Source organism: Phacochoerus africanus, chromosome 12 (genome assembly GCF_016906955.1).
Source record: "Phacochoerus africanus isolate WHEZ1 chromosome 12, ROS_Pafr_v1, whole genome shotgun sequence".
In the NCBI taxonomy this organism is placed as follows: Eukaryota; Metazoa; Chordata; class Mammalia; order Artiodactyla; family Suidae; genus Phacochoerus; species Phacochoerus africanus.
This window is the reverse complement of record NC_062555.1, coordinates 20,836,335-20,856,107: the sequence shown is the minus strand read 5'-3', so window position 1 is coordinate 20,856,107 and position 19,773 is coordinate 20,836,335. Positions and strand designations below refer to the sequence as shown.

The window sequence follows — 19,773 nt, the reverse complement described above, 5'->3', positions numbered from 1 at the left end:
AGGAGGAGGAAAAGGAGGAGGCTGCAGACATAGACAAGGCGGAGGAGGAGGAGGAAAAGGAGGAGGCTGCAGACATAGACAAGGCGGAGGAGGAGGAGGAAAAGGAGGAGGCTGCAGCCATAGACAAGGCGGAGGAGGAGGCGGGCCCGGCCCATGAAAATGACAAGGAGGAGTCGCCAGCCAGCGACCTGGTTGAGCAGGAAGACCAGCTTGCCCCCAAGGTAAGCTCACCTTTCTTGATCTGAGATTTAAAAAGGTGCCTCCTTTCTTCTTGGATGTGCCTACTTCAGAAATGGAAATCGGAGAAAGTCCATTATAGAGGATATATGCAGATTCCTCTGTGGAGGAATGTTGAGTCAAAGTTTGGTACCAACCAATAACTCCTTCCAAGGGGCATTGGCAAAAGGGACCACATCAGTTCCCAAGTGTACATAGGGAGCATTTGTCTTTGAAGAAGCCTGAATGTTTTGTTTTCTTTTGTTTTGTTTTGTTTTGTTTGTCTTTTTGCCTTTTCTAGGGCCACTCCCGTGGCATATGGAGTTTCCCAGGCCAGGGGTCTCATCGGTGCTGTAGCCACCGGCCTACGCCAGAGACGCAGCAGCGTGGGATCCGAGCCATGTCTGCAACCTACACCACAGCTCAGGGCAATGCCGGATCCTTAACCTACTGAGCAAGGCCAGGGATGGAAACCGCAACCGCATGGTTCCTGGTCAGATTGGTTAACCACTGTGCCACGACGGGAACTCCAAAAAAGCCTCAATGTTTTTTAAATGAACACGGCCTTGGGAGATCTTCCATGAGAAGCTGGCGCCTTTTCCAAAGGTGTCTTCGCTGTCTTCTCTTGGGGAAACTGACTCAACTCTGCCCTCTGTCTGCGTGCCTGCGGTCCCCAACGGCAGGAAGACCTGTGGCCGCAGTGCAGAGGATGCTGTGACGCTCACCGTGTTTTCTTTTCTCTCATCACAGGTGGACGGGACGGACGATGAAAGCTGTGAGTATTCTGGAACCCTGCTCTGCTGAGGAGAAGTCCAGGTGTTGAGGAAGGGAGGGGGGTGCTTTCCTGCTCCTTTGGTTGCAGAGACACCCTGATTCTGGGTTCCTCCTGGGAATGAGGGTGAAGGATGGGGTGAAAGAGACTGACTTCCCACAGAAGGGCCATCCCAAGTTCTAGGGTCCCTGGACGAAAGGAGGCTCTTTGTATGGTGTGGGTAGGTGTCCGGGAACATTGCGGGGGGTGCGTGTGAGGGCCTGCTGGTGTGATTGGGAATCAGTGTGAGTGGGTGTGTGCTGTGGGGAGCCGTTTGTGGCTTAGCACCACACAGCTGTCCAGTTTCTAATTGAGGAGTCTCACGATGACCGCAGGCTAACCGTCCATTCCCTCGTTCTGCCCGCACCGGCTGGGAGCAAGGGTTTGGGGGAAAGGCATTCCTTCCTTCCTCCGTTGGTCTTTCTTTTCCTTTTCGCTTCCCTCTCTGCCTTGTGTGGACTCTCATACCGTTGTTTCAAACATGTGCCATGAACTCGAGCCTCTTCAGGTTGTAAGTGTCCCGAGGAGTGTTGTGAACGCTGTGCTCCCCCCGCACCTCCTACCCACTCGGGGCAGCCACCCTTCCAGCCTCTGCTCAGGAGTGGTCTTTCAGACACCTCATTTGCATGACATCAGAGCGTCTTTGTCCTTCTGTGTCTGACTGGCTTCACTTGAAGTGATGTCCTCCAGCGAGTTCCTGTTGAGGCTCAGAGGTCATGAACCTGACCAGTACCTATGAGGACACGGGTTCGACCCTTGGCCTTGCTCAGTGGGTGAAGAATCCCGCATTGCGGTGAGCTGCGGCAGAGGTCCCAGACGCGGCTGGTATCCAGCTTGGCTGTGGCCGTGGTGTCAGCCGGTGGCCACAGCTCTGATTTGCCGCCTCGCCTGGGAATTTCCATATGCTGCGGGGGCAGCCCTCAAACCCCGAAACGAAGTCAATAATGTCCTCCAGTTCTCTGTGCATTGCTGCAATGGGTAGGGCTTCTGTGGTCTGTATCCACCCCGTTGTCTTTCTCAGTCTGTGTGCCCGTGGACACTGGGGCTCTGTTTCTGTTGGGCTCTTGTGTATGGCGCTGCCGTGATCCTGGGATGGCAGGTCTCTTTACCCGACACTGATGGTTCTTCCTTTACATGTCCATGCAGCAGTGGGATTGCAGGGTCCCGTGATAGGCCTATGGGCAGCTTTCCTGAGGGCCTGCCATCGTGTGTCCCGTCCTGGCTGGGCCAGTTGGCATTCCCTCCTACAGGGTACAGAAGTCCCAGGTAGTCACATCTTCGCAAACATCTGTTCACGTTTGAAAACACTCCACGTCCTGACAGGTGGGAGGTGATACCTCATTGTGCCTTTGCTTTGCCTTTCCGTTGTGGCAGGTGACTTTGGGAAACATTCCCTGTGTGTGCGGCTCTCTGTTGTCGTCTTGGACGGAGGGTCTCTCCCAGGCTTCTGCTCATCTACAACTGAGTTATTTGCGTTTTGATTCAGTTGACTTGTCGTTGTTTCCCATAGATTCTGGACATGAGCCCTTGTTCCAAATGTAAGGTTTGCAGATAGCGTCTTCTGCGGGTTGTCTTTCCATTCAGTGGCTCGTTAGACACTGTCCTTTCTGTTTGTCTCTGTGTTCATTGAGGTGCCGTGTTGTTTCATTTTCTGCTGTGTAGCAACATTCCCCAGGCGTGTGTGTGCATAAACACAGGTTCCTTTTTGACTGTTATCGTCCGTCCCGGTCGATTTCAGGAGATCGGATCTAGTTCCCCGTGCGCTGCAACAGGAGGACCTCGTCGTCGCTCCACTCTCAGTGCCGTAGTTGGCATCGACTCCCCCCAAACTCCCAGTCCGTGCCCTTCACAGCCACAAGTCTATTCTCTGTGTCCGTGGGTTTTGTGGACAGGTTCCTTTGTGCCATGGTTTAGACTCCACATCTAAGTGAGATCAGGTGGTATCCGTCTATCTCTTCCTCACGTCCTTCACTTTGTATGAGAATCTCTCGATCCATCCCTATTGTTTTGAATGGCATTGTTTTCTTCTTTGATTTTCTGGCTGAGTCGTGAATTCCATCGTATATGTGGACCACATCGTCGTGATCCATTCGTCTGTCTGGGGACATGAGGTGGCTTCCCTGTCTTGGCTGTTGTGAGTAGTGCCGCCATAAACACACAGGGGCATATAGTCTTTTGCCTGGATACGTTTGTCCTGATATTTTCCAGGGCGCTCGCTCGACTTGCTGGGGTGCCATGCTGTGCTATGTTCAGTTTTCGGAGGCCCCTCCGTGGTGTCTTCCGTAGTGGTTGTACCAGTGTACATTTGCACCGGCAGTGCTGGGGGGACGCCTTTGCTCCACCCGTGTCTGCGACCGACACCAGAGCTCGTGGCAACGCTGGATCCTTAACCCCCTCAGCGAGGCCAGGGATCAACCCCGCAAGCTCGTGGTTCCTAGTCGGATTCGTTTCCGCTGTGCCCCGACGGGAACTCCTGGGTCGTTTCGTTGTTGCTGCGGTGAGGTGTATGAGTTTTCTTTATGTATGTTTTGGAGAGGAACCTCACGGGCAGTGGTACCTTTCTCCTCAGTGTTTCTGTAGAGCTGCTTGCTGTCCACAGTGTGGCGGCCACTGGCCAGAGGGAGCCATTTATGTTTGATTGAATTCAATCCGTAGTTAGGTCTGCCTCTTGCAGTGAACACAACAAAGCAGCCAGTGGTTCACTCACACACGCCACCACGCAAGTGTGTCCGTGCAGCTGGAATTTCAACCTGGAGCTGAGACCTCCAGATGGACTCCTAGAAGGGAGACGTGTAAAGCTGCATCCCTCAGCAGCCCACGATCTTGGCAGGTTTGCCACTGTGACCAATGTTTTATTGAAGCTTCTGAGGCCGTGGAGCACAGGGAAGTTCCGAGCACACAGAGGACAAGCCAGGGCGGTGCTGTGTGGCCCAAAACAACCTTAAGTAGGAGACATGAGTGGGGGACGGTTTCTAACACCTTGATTCCTCATGTCTATGTTTCTGCAGTGTGGAGCATTGTGAGTCTGTGTGGCAGCAACCACAAAGAAAGTGATACAGGTAGGCACAGCTCTCAGGTAGGAGCCAGTGGGAGAGGGTTCCCGGGACACTTGGGTTATGCCTGCTGCTTGGAGGGTGGGGCAGGTGCGTCTGCAGTTGAAAAACAGAAAGAAATTGGTGTAAGGATGTTCGTCGCCTGTTTTCCTAAGGAGGGGGAGCAGGTATGAGATGCCCGAATGTTGGCATCTGTGCTCACATTGTGTTGACGGGTCTCAGTCCCTGGAGCAGAGGGAAGGTCTGGGCACCTGGAGGAAAAACCAGGGTGATGCTCTGTGACCCGCTGTCACCTCGGGGAAGCGGGGGAAACGGGGGGGCCACTCCTTCTAACTCCTCGATTCCCCGCCGTGTGTTTCTACAGACTCGGTGGCGGAGAGCACCGACTGCCGCCAGGATGAGGAGGCTGCAGGTAGGGACGAGCACGCAGCTGGGATCCAGGGGGAGAGGGTTCCTGGGAGCAGCTGGGTTCCACCTGCTGCCGGGAGAGGGAGGAAGGGGGGGGGGATAGGACTTGGCAGGTGGGTGGGTGGGTGGCCTAATGAGTGGAACCCTGATGTGGTGTTTTCCCCTCCGAAATTGATAACACGAAGACGACTTGTGTCCCTGGTCTTTGTTGTGCTGTGTTTGGATTCCTGTCTCCTTCCTTTGAGAGGGAGAATCGCTTTTCCATCCCAAAGCTGCTCCTTCCAGCTCTTGTCTCTGGCCATTGTGCCAGCTTGCTTTGTGGGTCGCACCCTGAGGGTCCTGTGCCCAGGAGCTGTTGACTTAGTTTCCTTTGTTGCCCTTGAGGGACCTGATGTGGTGGGACGCAAACCTCTCCTAGGGCCTTGACCCTGGAGACCAAGTTTGTCTGGTGAGTGTGAGGTGGTGGGTGAGAAGGCGGCTGTCTCCCCCTGGACGTTCAGGATTTCTGGCCTCCCTGTCCTGGTGTGTCCTCACGGTGTGTCCTTGGGGAATGGGCGTTCCCAATGTCGAATGCGCAGAACAGGGAACCGAGGCACAGAGACATCTATGTCCCCTTCCCTGGCATGTGTTTCTTCTGCAGGGGATGTGAGGAGTTCCCTAGTGTCCTGGAGGTTAAGGGTCCAGTCTTTGATCCCTCCTGTGGTGCAGATTCAAGTCCCTGGACTGGGAACTTCTGCATGCCCTGGGAGTGGTGAAAATCAATCAGTGACCATTGTGCACGGTCATTATCCAGGTTGTCTCAGCTACCAAGAGGCATTTTCACACAAAACCTGTGTGGGGAGGAAATGTTTTGAAGTGCACCCCAAAGAGCAAGATCTTTCTAAGTAGAACTTGGATTCTGGAGGCTCTTCTGGGCGGCTGGGTGTTATGGGCTTTGAGGGCTTGGCCTGGGAGTCAATTATTAGTCATTTCCCTGTTATCTTCTGCAATCAGGATGTCACTCATTCTCTCTGTTGTCATGTATTTTCCAGAATCTTGCTTTGGAAACCTAGGATCTTGCTTCAGGAGTCTGAGGGCATGTTTGTCCTCTGCGAGCTTGGCTGGAATAATCCCATGGTGGCCACACAACAGGGTGCACCCTGCCAATGAGCCAGATGAAGGTACTGTGGAACCTGACTCAATACATCCAGGCCTTAACAATGATTCTAGCTCATTCAGTGTTCCAAATTTCAGAACAAACTCTACACATGCTAAGCCATATCTTTCTTCTGCTGCATGATGCAAATTCAAATGAGTTAACTCGGAGTTCCCGTCAAGGCGCAGTGGTTAACGAATCTGACTAGGAACTATGAGGTTGCGAGTTTGATCTCTGGCCTTGCTCGGTGGGTTAAGGATCCGGGGTTGCCGTGAGCTGTGGTATAAGTCGCAGATGCGTTTCGGATCCCGAGTTGCAGCGGCCGTGGCGTAGGCCAGCAGCTACAACTCTGATTAGACCCGTATCCTGGGAATCTCCATATGGTGAGGGAAGCAGGCCTAGAAAAGGCAAAATGACAAAAAAAGCAAAAAATAAATTGAATAACTCAGTTGGTAATTTCACAACTATGGAAATAATGATTCATTTAAAATCGACATTTGGTTCCTGGTTAATAGCAAAGGTGACCTCACTCATTTTATGACATTTGCTGATATTTAATATTTCCAGTTGTAATAGATCCCTGCATGGAACCACATTTCCCAATTTGAAAACAATACTAGAAATGATTTAGAACAAGATTATATTAACAAGAAATGGTGGATATTATAGAAAGCTCCTCTAACCCATTCCTCCAATTTCCACCAATGACAATGTCCAGCACTGAATGGGGAAATCATGGTACACTGAGCAGCAAAAGATTCCTAAAATTTTAATTAATGAAAAGTTCCCCATTTACATTCAGATTCAGTTTTTGTGCTGTGACAGTAGTTGAGGTTGGACACTTGGAAAATATTAGGAGGCCCCAGTATGTTACCATAGAGAACGTGTACACTCCCATTTGTAGAAGCACGTTATTCCCGACAGCCAAAAGGTGAAACCAATCCCAAGGGACAAGACGAGATCGGGGAGAGATCAAACGCGCTATGTACCCAGAAGAGAAGAGTGTTGTGCCAGAAACAAAATTAAACTATTAAATAGGTTATCACATGGATAATCCAAAATAAAACACTGTTTTAACATAAGTGAGGAGCTCCCATCGTGATGCGGCAGAAGTGAATCCAACTAGGAAGCATGAGATTGTGGATTCGATCCCTGGCCTCGCTCAGTGGAGTAAGGATCCGGTGATGCCGGGACCTGTGCTGTAGGTCGCAGATGTGCCTGGGATCCTGCCTTGCTGTGGCTCTGGCATACGGCAGCAGCTACAGCTCCGATGAGACCCCTAGCCTGGGAACCTCCATATGCCATGGGTGTGGCCCTAAAAAGCAAAAAGTATTAAAAAAAAATAGTTCAATCAGGCAGACACAGAAAAGAAATATTGTGCAATTCAAGATATAGGTGGTAACGAGACTAGGCAGAAAAAAAGTAGAGATGGCTAAGACCTGGCAGCAGGGCTGAAGGGGGAGTCATTCCTGCATGGGTGCAGAGGTCCTATGAGTCACGACAAGAAAGGTTGTTACGGACAGTGGTGCAAAGTACATAGCATTGGGAAGGCCTGCTCTCCCCCTGAGTTTCCTATTGCCAAAGTATTCCAAAGAGAAGCATTATGTATCTAAGAAAAGAAAAGAGGTGAAACATCCCAGGATGGAGTGTGAACACAGGAGCACCCTGTGGGAAGAGTAGGGAAGCTGAAATGATCTCCTGCCATTTCAGAAGATGGAGGAATGTGGCTGGAGAGGAAAATGGGCAGGAGGATTCACGAGACTCTGTCATGGCAACAGAGCCTGCATGCTCGTGTTGGCCATTTCTCCGATGGAGAATATGCCACGGAGAGGTTCCCTTTAGCAAGAGAGGCAGAGGCTCCCTTTCTGAGGTCTTTCAAGGTGCTCTCTGCCTTCCTTCAAAACGTTTACCCAGGAGGATGGGCCAAGAGAAGCTCCATCCGTGCTTCATCCCACCCCCACCCCTTGACTCCCAGCCCATGTCCAGTCAGGGGAGGTGCCCAGAGTACCTCCTGAGCAGCACCACCGCCTTGCTGACAGTGACTGTGTGTCCCCCTAGCAACCCTCGACGATGTTGTGGAGGCCAGTGGGAGTGAGAAGACCGAGGAGGAGGCCCCAGTACCTGAGGTGGAGGAGGAGGAGGAGGAGGAAAAGGAGGAGGCTGCAGCCATAGACAAGGCGGAGGAGGAGGAGGAAAAGGAGGAGGCTGCAGCCATAGACAAGGCGGAGGAGGAGGAGGAAAAGGAGGAGGCTGCAGCCATAGACAAGGCGGAGGAGGAGGAAAAGGAGGAGGCTGCAGACATAGACAAGGCGGAGGAGGAGGAGGAAAAGGAGGAGGCTGCAGCCATAGACAAGGCGGAGGAGGAGGCGGGCCCGGCCCATGAAAATGGCAAGGAGGAGTCGCCAGCCAGCGACCTGGTTGAGCAGGAAGACCAGCTTGCCCCCAAGGTAAGCTCACCTTTCTAGATCTGAGATTTAAAAAGGTGCCTCCTTTCTTCTTGGATGTGCCTACTTCAGAAATGGAAATCGGAGAAAGTCCATTATAGAGGATATATGCAGATTCCTCTGTGGAGGAATGTTGAGTCAAAGTTTGGTACCAACCAATAACTCCTTCCAAGGGGCATTGGCAAAAGGGACCACATCAGTTCCCAAGTGTACATAGGGAGCATTGGTCTTTGAAGAAGCCTGAATGTTGTTTTGTTTTGTTTTGTTTGTCTTTTTGCCTTTTCTAGGGCCACTCCCGTGGCATATGGAGGTTCCCAGGCCAGGGGTCTCATCGGTGCTGTAGCCACCGGCCTACGCCAGAGACGCAGCAGCGTGGGATCCGAGCCATGTCTGCAACCTACACCACAGCTCAGGGCAATGCCGGATCCTTAACCCACTGAGCAAGGCCAGGGATCGAACCCGCAACCTCATGGTTCCTGGTCGGATTCGTTAACCACTGCGCCACGACGGGAACTCCAAAGAAGCCTGAATGTTTTTTAAATGAACATGGCCTTGGGAGATCTTCCATGAAAAGCTGGCGCCTTTTCCACAGGTGTCTTTGCTGTCTTCTTTTGGGGAAACGGACTCAACTCTGCCTTCTGTCGGTGTGCCTGCGGTCCCCAACCACAGGAAGACCTGTGGCCACAGTGCAGAGGATGCTGTGACACTCACAGTGTTTTCTTTTCTCTCATCACAGGTGGACGGGGTGGACGATGAAAGCCGTAAGTATTCTGGAACCCGGCTCTGCTGAGGAGAAGTCCAGGTGTTGAGGAAGGGCGGGGGGTGCTTTCCTGCCCCTTTGGTTGCAGAGACACCCTGATTCTGGGTTCCTCCTGGGAATGGGGGTGAAGGATGGGGTGAAAGAGACTGACTTCCCACAAAAGGGCCATCCCAAGTTCTAGGGTCCCTGGACGAAAGGAGGCTCTTTGTATGGTGTGGGTAGGTGTCCGGGAACATTGCGGGGTGTGCGTGTGAGGGCCTGTTGGTGTGATTGTGAATCAGTGTGAGGGGGTGTGTTTTGTGGGGAGTCATTTGTGCCTTAGCACCACATACCTGTCCAGTTTCTCGTTGAACAGTCTCATGATGACCGCAGGCTAACTGTCCATTCCCTCATTCTCCCTGCACCCGCTGGGAGCAAGGTTTGGGGAAAAGGTATTCCTTCCTTCCTCTGTTGGTCTTTCTTTTCCTTTTCGCTTCCCTCTCTGCCTTGTGTGGACTCTCATACCGTTGTTTCAAACATGTGCCATGAACTCGAGCCTCTTCAGGTTGTAAGTGTCCCGAGGAGTGTTGTGAACGCTGTGCTCCCCCCGCACCTCCTACCCACTCGGGGCAGCCACCCTTCCAGCCTCTGCTCAGGAGTGGTCTTTCAGACACCTCATTTGCATGACATCAGAGCGTCTTTGTCCTTCTGTGTCTGACTGGCTTCACTTGAAGTGATGTCCTCCAGCGAGTTCCTGTTGAGGCTCAGAGGTCATGAACCTGACCAGTACCTATGAGGACACGGGTTCGACCCTTGGCCTTGCTCAGTGGGTGAAGAATCCCGCATTGCGGTGAGCTGCGGCAGAGGTCCCAGACGCGGCTGGTATCCAGCTTGGCTGTGGCCGTGGTGTCAGCCGGTGGCCACAGCTCTGATTTGCCGCCTCGCCTGGGAATTTCCATATGCTGCGGGGGCAGCCCTCAAGCCCAAAAGTGAATCAGTCAATAATGTCCTCCAGTTCTCTGTGCATTGCTGCAATGGGTAGGGCTTCTGTGGTCTGTATCCATCCCGTCGTCTTTCTCAGTCTGGGTGCCCGTGGGCACTGGGGCTCTGTTTCTGTTGGGCTCTTGTGTGTGGCGCTGCCGTGATCCTGGGGTGGCAGGTCCCTTTACCCGACACCGATGGTTCTTCCTTTAGATGTCCACACAGCGGTGGGATTTCAGGGTCCCGTGATAGGCCTATGGGCAGCTTTCCTGAGGGCCTGCCATCGTGTGTCCCGTCCTGGCTGGGCCAGTTGGCATTCCCTCCTACAGGGTACAGAAGTCCCAGGTAGTCACATCTTCGCAAACATCTGTTCACGTTTGAAAACACTCCACGTCCTGACAGGTGGGAGGTGATACCTCATTGTGCCTTTGCTTTGCCTTTCCGTTGTGGCAGGTGACTTTGGGAAACATTCCCTGTGTGTGCGGCTCTCTGTTGTCGTCTTGGACGGAGGGTCTCTCCCAGGCTTCTGCTCATCTACAACTGAGTTATTTGCGTTTTGATTCAGTTGACTTGTCGTTGTTTCCCATAGATTCTGGACATGAGCCCTTGTTCCAAATGTAAGGTTTGCAGATAGCGTCTTCTGCGGGTTGTCTTTCCATTCAGTGGCTCGTTAGACACTGTCCTTTCTGTTTGTCTCTGTGTTCATTGAGGTGCCGTGTTGTTTCATTTTCTGCTGTGTAGCAACATTCCCCAGGCGTGTGTGTGCATAAACACAGGTTCCGTTTTGACTGTTATCGTCCGTCCCGGTCGATTTCAGGAGATCGGATCTAGTTCCCCGTGCGCTGCAACAGGAGGACCTCGTCATCGCTCCACTCTCAGTGCCGTAGTTGGCATCGACTCCCCCCAAACTCCCAGTCCGTGCCCTTCACAGCCACAAGTCTATTCTCTGTGTCCGTGGGTTTTGTGGACAGGTTCCTTTGTGCCATGGTTTAGACTCCACATCTAAGTGAGATCAGGTGGTATCCGTCTATCTCTTCCTCACGTCCTTCACTTTGTATGAGAATCTCTCGATCCATCCCTATTGTTTTGAATGGCATTGTTTTCTTCTTTGATTTTCTGGCTGAGTCGTGAATTCCATCGTATATGTGGACCACATCGTCGTGATCCATTCGTCTGTCTGGGGACATGAGGTGGCTTCCCTGTCTTGGCTGTTGTGAGTAGTGCCGCCATAAACACACAGGGGCATATAGTCTTTTGCCTGGATACGTTTGTCCTGATATTTTCCAGGGCGCTCGCTCGACTTGCTGGGGTGCCATGCTGTGCTATGTTCAGTTTTCGGAGGCCCCTCCGTGGTGTCTTCCGTAGTGGTTGTACCAGTGTACATTTGCACCGGCAGTGCTGGGGGGACGCCTTTGCTCCACCCGTGTCTGCGACCGACACCAGAGCTCGTGGCAACGCTGGATCCTTAACCCCCTCAGCGAGGCCAGGGATCAACCCCGCAAGCTCGTGGTTCCTAGTCGGATTCGTTTCCGCTGTGCCCCGACGGGAACTCCTGGGTCGTTTCGTTGTTGCTGCGGTGAGGTGTATGAGTTTTCTTTATGTATGTTTTGGAGAGGAACCTCACGGGCAGTGGTACCTTTCTCCTCAGTGTTTCTGTAGAGCTGCTTGCTGTCCACAGTGTGGCGGCCACTGGCCAGAGGGAGCCATTTATGTTTGATTGAATTCAATCCGTAGTTAGGTCTGCCTCTTGCAGTGAACACAACAAAGCAGCCAGTGGTTCACTCACACACGCCACCACGCAAGTGTGTCCGTGCAGCTGGAATTTCAACCTGGAGCTGAGACCTCCAGATGGACTCCTAGAAGGGAGACGTGTAAAGCTGCATCCCTCAGCAGCCCACGATCTTGGCAGGTTTGCCACTGTGACCAATGTTTTATTGAAGCTTCTGAGGCCGTGGAGCACAGGGAAGTTCCGAGCACACAGAGGACAAGCCAGGGCGGTGCTGTGTGGCCCAAAACAACCTTAAGTAGGAGACATGAGTGGGGGATGGTTTCTAACACCTTGATTCCTCATGTCTATGTTTCTGCAGCATGGAGCTTGGAGAGTGTGTGTGAGACCGACCTCGCTGAGAGCAACCTCGCCGAAAGTGATAGAGGTAAGAACAGCTCTCAGGTAGGAGCCAGTGGGAGAGGGTTCCCGGGACACTTGGGTTATGCCTGCTGCTTGGAGGGTGGGGCAGGTGCGTCTGCAGTTGAAAAACAGAAAGAAATTGGTGTAAGGATGTTCGTCGCCTGTTTTCCTAAGGAGGGGGAGCAGGTATGAGATACCCGAATGTTGGCATCTGTGCTCACATTGTGTTGACGGGTCTCAGTCCCTGGAGCAGAGGGAAGGTCTGGGCACCTGGAGGAAAAACCAGGGTGATGCTCTGTGACCCGCTGTCACCTCGGGGAAGCGGGGGAAACGGGAGGGCCAGTCCTTCTAACTCCTCGATTCCCCGCCGTGTGTTTCTACAGACTCGGTGGCGGAGAGCACCGACTGCCGCCAGGATGAGGAGGCTGCAGGTAGGGACGAGCACGCAGCTGGGATCCAGGGGGAGAGGGTTCCTGGGAGCAGCTGGGTTCCACCTGCTGCCGGGAGAGGGAGGAAGGGGGGGGGATAGGACTTGGCAGGTGGGTGGGTGGGTGGCCTAATGAGTGGAACCCTGATGTGGTGTTTTCCCCTCCGAAATTGATAACACGAAGACGACTTGTGTCCCTGGTCTTTGTTGTGCTGTGTTTGGATTCCTGTCTCCTTCCTTTGAGAGGGAGAATCGATTTTCCCTCCCAAAGCCGCTCCTTGCAGCTCTTGTCTCTGGCCATTGTGCCAGCTTGCTTTGTGGGTCACACCCTGAGGGTCCTGTGCCCAAGAGCTGTTGGCTTAGTTTCCTTTGTTGCCCTTGAGGGACCTGATGTGGTGGGACGCAAACCTCTCCTAGGGCCTTGACCCTGGAGACCAAGTTTGTCTGGTGAGTGTGAGGTGGTGGGTGAGAAGGCGGCTGTCTCCCCCTGGACGTTCAGGATTTCTGGCCTCCCTGTCCTGGTGTGTCCTCACGGTGTGTCCTTGGGGAATGGGCGTTCCCAGAGTTGGAGGAGTTAGTGGAGATGTCCTGTGAGTTCCTATTGTAGCTCAGTGGTTAATGGATCCACCTGAGGACCAAGAGATTGTGGGTTCGATCCCTGGCTTCACTCAGTTTGTTGAGGATCCAGGGGTGTTGTGAGTTGTGGTGTTTGTTCCAGATGCGGCTTGTATCCCGCATTGCTGTGGCTCTGTCGTAGGCTGGCAGCTACTGCTCCGATTGGATCCCTAGCCGGGGAACCTCCATATGCTACAAGAGTGGCCCTAGAAAAGAGAAAAAGGCAAAAATACAATACAGTGAAATAATAGAGATGTTGTCTGGGTTTGCTGCATAAGATCCAGTATCCTTGAGTCCTGTCCACCTGCACAGCTGACCCCAGGCTGCTGTCATGACTGTGCTCCCTCTGGGAGAGGTTAATGTCCAGCCGCCCTGAGAGACCCCCCTCGCCAGCAGGAATTTGGGGGAGTGTGTGAAGTTGCTGCTGGCCTTGCTTCACACACTTTCTTTCCTGGCCCTGTGATCCCATCTCCTGGGATTGACCAGGTCTGAGGACAGAGCCTCTGGGCAGCAGGACCAGGGGGTCACAGCTCCAGTCAGATCCCCCTCCTCCCATCAGACAGCCACCCCCTGATCCCCACACCCCAGTCATGCTGACCCTATGACCCTTCCTAGTCTGGCCCCGGTCTCCTCCCTTCCAGGCCCCTGAGTCTGAGGGCAAACAGAGGCAGGTGGGGAGCATTCACGTTGGGTCTGTACTGAACCAGTCTCAGCCTGAGAGAGGTGAGACAGGGTCCTTTCCCTCTGAGTTTGTGTCCACCCCTCTAAGGCCTCCGCAATGTCAGGGCTCCAGAAAACAATGGAGAAGACGGCATCTATGCCTCAGTGCTCATGCACGCAGGGCGGCTCACCTGGCCCAGCCCTGCATCATTTGGATGTTTAGTGCTCCTGGCATCACAGAGAAGACATGGTAGGATCCCGACCTGAGTGGGAACTGCCAGGGTCTGGGTCTTCCCTCAGCCTCTGTAGGGCCCAGGGAGGGCCTGGGCCACCCCGTGGCACCAATTCTCGTACTGAGGTTGGAACTTCTGTAAATTCTTTGACATAGATGACAAGTTCAAACGCAGCAACCCCTGAGGCAATTCAAGTTCTTGTTCTCTTGGGAAGAGTGAAAGGCTAGGGTTCAAGTTCGTTATATTCCTTTTAGTGACTTTTCACTTCGTCATCTAGTACCATGAATGTAACTTGTTTTACTACACTTTCAAAAGCATTGTCTTCTCAGAGTTCCTGCTGTGGCTCAGTGGGTTAAGAACAGGACATGGTGTCCATGAAGATGCAGGTCCAATCCCTGGCCTCACTCAGTCTAAGGATCTGGCATTGCTGCAAGCTGTGGCATACATTGCAAAGGCGATTCGAATCCTACCTTGTTGCGTCTGTTTTAGGCCTGCAGACTTGTATCTGACCCCTATAGCCTGTGAACTTCCACATGCTGCACATGTGGCTGAAAAAAGAAAAAAAAAAAAGAACCCATTTTCTTCTGTATACTCTTCATGTAGCAATATAATAAAAAGATAAATTTCTATGTTGATTACCACATATTCATTATTTTGTTAAACTCTTAATACTGAAAAATATTCATTGAATTTCTTTCTCTGTAGGTTAGTTACCGTATTGTGTTAGTTTCAGGTGTGTAGCTTCAAGTTCTCTTTCCTTACAGGTTGTGAGAAGATACGGCATAGAGTTCCATGTGCTACACAGTGAATCCTTGTTGCTTCTCTATTAATCTCACACTCCTCATTGATCCCTTCCCTTCTCTTTCCCCTTTGCTAATGGAAGTTTGCTTTCCGTGTCCGTGCGTTGTTTCTGTTTTGTAAAAAAGGTGGATTTGTAGTCATGTTTCAGATTCAGCATAGAAGTGTTAGAACTTTTGTCTTTGTCTAACTTACTTCATGTAGTATGATAACCTCTAGGTCCATCCATGTTGCTGAAAATTGCATTGTTTCATTCTTTCTTATGGCTGAGTACGACTCCGATGTACATATATATATATAAAATATTTTTTGAAGAAGTGTAGTTGATTACTATGTTGTACCCATTTCTGCTGTACAGCAAAGGGACCCAGTCACACCTATTTATACATTTTTTTTCTCTTCTTATGTTCCATTGTGTTCTCTCCCAAGAGACTGAATACAGTTCCCTGTGCTACAGCGTAGGGCCTCATTGCTTATCCATCCTAAATGTAAGCGTTTGCATCAACCAACCCCAAACTCCCAGTCCATCCCACTTCCTCTCCCCTCCCCCTTGGCAACCACACGTCTGTCCTCCAGATCTGTGAGTCTGTTTCTGTTCTGGAGATACGTTCCTTTGTGCCCTCTCTTAGCTTCTGCATGTAAGTGATGTCATGTGGTATTTGTCATTGTCTTTCTGACGTACGTCACGTACTGTGATAACTTTAGTGGCATCCCTGTTGTTGCCAGTGGCATTGTTTCTTGCACACAGCTGAGTGGTATGACATTGTATGTGTGTACCCCATAGTCTTCATCCATCCATCTGTTGGTGGACATTTAGGTTGCTTCCATGCCTTGGCTCTTGGGAATCATGCCATGAACATAGAGGAGCATGTGTCTTTGTGAGTGAAAGTTTTGTCTGGAGAGCTGCCCAGGAGTGGGATCGCTGGATCATATAGAGTAGTACTGTACTGAGTTTTCTGAGGAACCCCCATACTGTTTTCCAGAGTGGTCGCACCGATTTCCACTGCCACCATCAGTGTAGGAGGGTTCGCCTTTCTCCACACCCCCTCCAGCATTTGTTATTTGTCGACTCCTTAATGACGGCCGTTCTGACAGGTGTGAAGTGGTCCTTCACTGCAGTTTTGATGTGAAGTCCCCTCATACCGAGCGAGGTTGAGCATCTCTTCATATGTGCCCATTGGCCATCCATATGCCTCGTCTGGAGACATGTCTCTTTAGGTCTTCTGGCTCTTTTTGGATTGAGTTGTTTGGCTTTTGTGGTGGTTGTTGAGTTATATGTGTTGTTTCTCTCTTTTGAAGATAAAGCCATTGGTGGGTGCATCATGTACAAATATTTTCTCCCATCCTGTAGGGTTTTTCTTTTTTTTAAAAGGGTCTCCTTTGCTGTGCAAAAGCTTTTGAGTTTAATTAGTTCCTACTGATTTAGTTGTGTTTTTATTGTCATTATTCCAGGAGGCATATCAAACAAGATCTTGCTGCGATTTATGTCCAAGAGCATTCTGCCTGTTGTGCTCTAGGGGTTTTCTAGTATCTGGCCTTAGGTGTAGGTCGTCCAGCCATTTCGAGTTTATTTATGTGTATGGTGTCAGTGAATGTTCTCACTGCATTTTTGACAGGTACCTGTCTGGTTTTCCCAGCACCACTGATGGAAGAGCCTGTCTTTCCTCCACTGTGTGTTCTTGCCTCCTTTGCCATAGAGCAGTTGACCCTTGGTGCTTGGGTTTATTTCTGGGCTTTCTGACTGATCAGTATTGCTGCTTTTGTGCCAGGATCATAGAGTTTAATGACTGTAGCTTTGTAGTATAGTCTGAATACAGGAAGACTGATTTCTCCAGTTCTTCCCCCCGCCCCCATGAAAAGCACAAGCGAGAATGGCTGGGAGGTAGAAAGGATTCTCAGGTAAAAGGAGGTCTTCAGGCCTCTGTCCGTTTCCGCCACGCAGGGCTCATGGTTAATGGTATAGAGTGTGGGCTGTAGGGGCTGGTTACCCCTTCCCCTTGGGTTATCAGATGTCCTGCTCCTCCCAGGGCCCCACTGGGAGGGACTATTTCCTTGTCTCCTGGAGCCCCAGACCCTCCCCTTTCCACTGCATCCGTTTCACTGTGCAGGGGTCAGTCCCTTGAAGGCTGCCCAGCCCAATGCACAGGGAACTCGCTCCTGGAGGACAATGATGTTCCCTCTTTGCTAACAGAAAACCCCCTTGGCTAAGCGCAGCACAGACGGCAGTGCCCCGGGGATCTGAGCTCTGGGGAGGTCCAGGCCCCGTGGAGCCTGATGGACCCGTGCATCCACCCAGGGGAGCCCTCCTTCCGTCTGTCTCGGCACCTCCTTGGTGATGGCATCCCTGTGTTTGTGTTGCAGACTCCGCTGGGACACCTTGAAGCCTCAGCCTGGGACTGGAAGCGTCCAAACGTTTCCATCTGAACCTGGAACAAGATCGACCTCACTCTTCATCTATTACGAGCCAACTTTAGTATAAGTTTGGTTCTTTATTGTCTAGATTTAGTATTAAATTCTCATACATGTTTACTCCTTGGTATGCAAAATTTGTGTATTTAATAATCCTTATCTATCTATTTGCTTTTAAACTAGTTTTCGGTAAAATAAACACATGTATAGGAGAGCCCCTTAAGCAGAGGTAGAACTTAATGCACTGGCGTCAGGCAGTCGCCCTGGTGTCCACCACCAGGATCACCCCCTGTCCTGTCACCCGCATCAGTCCTGGCTGAAGAAGGGGACTGTGGATTTAGTCCTGACCATCTGCCCTCAGGCCAGTTTCTTTCCAAGGATTCTGTGGCCTCACGTCGGTTTGTACCTTTGACCATGGGACCTCTGTCACGCTCCCTCTTTCAGGATGACGTGGATGGCCGGGCCTTGCATGCCCAGACCCTGGCTGCTGGAACATCCCTAACTCACCCTTTCTCTCCTCGTGTCTCTAACATGTTTCTTTACATCCTGTGCCTCGAGCCGGTATTTTTAAGCCATAGAGTGACACCGAATGGGACACAGATAAAACTGTAAAAGCAATTTTAATAAAGTACACTTTGATTGCAAAGCAAGTGTGTTTTCTGTTAATGGATCCCTTGGGAGGATAAAGAACAGCATACCCAAGTATGGAAGGCAGAGATAGGAAACATGAGAGAAGGCATGAACGTGCAGATTTCTCGGCAAAGGCCAAGAGAAACATTTCTTTGTCCACAGAAGGAAGATGTGGTGCTGCAGAATTGGGTGGCAAGAGTATTTTCTCTATTCCAAAATCTGAGAGTGAATCCCAAGGTTAACACTTTTCCCTTCTCCACAGTGCGTTGTCACACCTTTCTATTGTCCACACATACTCATGCTGTGCTCTCCCTGCCTTGCGGGACTCCAGGTTCTGCATGATCAGGGTTGCTCCTGAAACAACAGGGAGAAAGAAAGTCCAGCTGTCTTTGCCTTGGCTTCCCAACCCCCTCAGGCTCTCCTGGACCTCCTGGCATTCTGTGTCTAAAGATTCTCCTCGTGGGAAGCTGAGTCCTGGTCATTCAGATGGGACGTGGGACGGCCAAGCTGGGTTCACCCCTGGGAACAGACCTTGCGCACTTCCCCAGGTTGTAACGCACATCCCGGCCCCAACCCCACCTACCCCCATGCTCCAGTGCTTCTACTGGGTGACCACAAAAAGAGGAGGCTTTTTCCTCCAGTCCACCAGCATCAAGAACAGAAGAGACAGAGACCGAAAGGAAGAGAGAGAGGGAGAGAGAGAGACAGGGCTGGGCTTAAAATGGGGAGAAAGAGGAAAGAAGAGTGAGAGAAAGACAGGGAAGAGAGACAGTTGACATAGTGGCCTTAACAGCGGGCTCAAGTCACCCCTAGTGACCAAAGCTGCCACAACCCTGGGCTGTCTCAAGGTGTTTTTCATCCTGGTGACGCAGCTCCCCTGGGGAAGCCATTCTGAAGTTGGCGGGGAGGGGGGGAGTCGAGGGGCCCGCAGCTCCTGGGGTCCCTGCCGGGCCAGTCAGTTCAGGTTGTCACCCAGATTTCCACAGACACTCATCCAGCGTCTGATAGGGATGCATTCCATCCAAAAAGATGTGCTCCCAAGCCACGCTGCCTGAAGAGCCCCAAGAAGGGAATCAAGACACCTGCCTTTCATGTTCTGAAGACTGGGAACCAGACAGCTATCAGCAGGATACTCCTAGGGTGGACTGCTCTAATGCAGTCAGGGCAAGGCAAGAAGCATGGCTGAGAGCTAAAAGAAGAACTGTTGGCCGAAGCGAAAGGAAACTCCAATAAGGTGCAAAGTACAGTGATAGACCCCCAGGCTCCTAGATCAACAGAGACCGGACGTACGGAGTTCCCTCTGCCTCCCACGGCAGAACCTTGGTCTGCACTGGCCTGGGCACCTGCCAGCGTGAGGTACCTGCTCCTCTCAGTGCCCCGAAATGAATGCCAGTTGCAAAGTCGGCCGGGGCTCTCACCCCACCTGACATCACCCTACACCCTGAAATCAGCAACCCCGCTTTTTAAGTCAAGTGAGCAGGCTTTGAGTCATCAGCACCCTTCAGACCTGGGACCCAGACTGAAATCAAGGACCACCCAGCTTGTATCCACATGACCTGGATTCAGGTAGCTTCCTTCTAATGAGGGTGCCACAGAGGAGAAAGAGTCTCAGGTGGAGAAGGAAGAAGGAGAGTGTGGAGCTCTCTGGAGAGAAAGGGCACAGGGATGAGCACAGCCTGCCCCCAAAGTACTACCACATGGACACACTGTGCTCACCACCAGAAGCCAAACTCCATGCCAGCCTGATTCGAGAAAGCTGCACAGCCAGGATTCAAGCCAGGTACATCTGGGCCAAGAATGCTGCCTCCAAACCATCGAAGGGCACTCAGAGCCCCAGACAGCCTACCCAACTCTCTAGCCACTGGGCCACCCAACCAGACAGGAATCGAACCTCAGGTGTGAAAGTGGAACTATGTCCCCTCTCTGAGTTGAGGCAAAGTGGGCCAGAGGTTCAGAGGCTCCATGTACCCAGGTGCAAGACCCTGGGCACCTCCATGAGGTTCTCGGACCTGTCTCCAACCCCATCTCTGAGCCTGAAGGCGCAGCCAGGGAGCTGCAGAGGGTCTCTGCTGGTGTCTGGCACCAT

The 19,773-nt window shown here is 51.8% G+C and overlaps 1 long non-coding RNA gene across 2 annotated transcripts; it reads left to right on the top strand.

Moving 5' to 3' along the window:
• Positions 1 to 165: 165 nt before the first annotated feature.
• On the top strand, positions 166 to 17,703 carry LOC125112669 (uncharacterized). 2 transcript variants are annotated; one of them, XR_007131221.1, is made up of 5 exons: positions 166 to 221; positions 967 to 991; positions 11,875 to 11,940; positions 12,299 to 12,346; positions 17,010 to 17,703. It is a non-coding gene; the product is annotated as an uncharacterized LOC125112669 (long non-coding RNA). The 2 variants fall into 2 exon arrangements; XR_007131220.1 differs by lacking the exons at positions 11,875 to 11,940; positions 12,299 to 12,346; positions 17,010 to 17,703 and adding exons at positions 4,036 to 4,086; positions 4,445 to 4,492; positions 5,520 to 5,838.
• Positions 17,704 to 19,773: the final 2,070 nt, after the last annotated feature.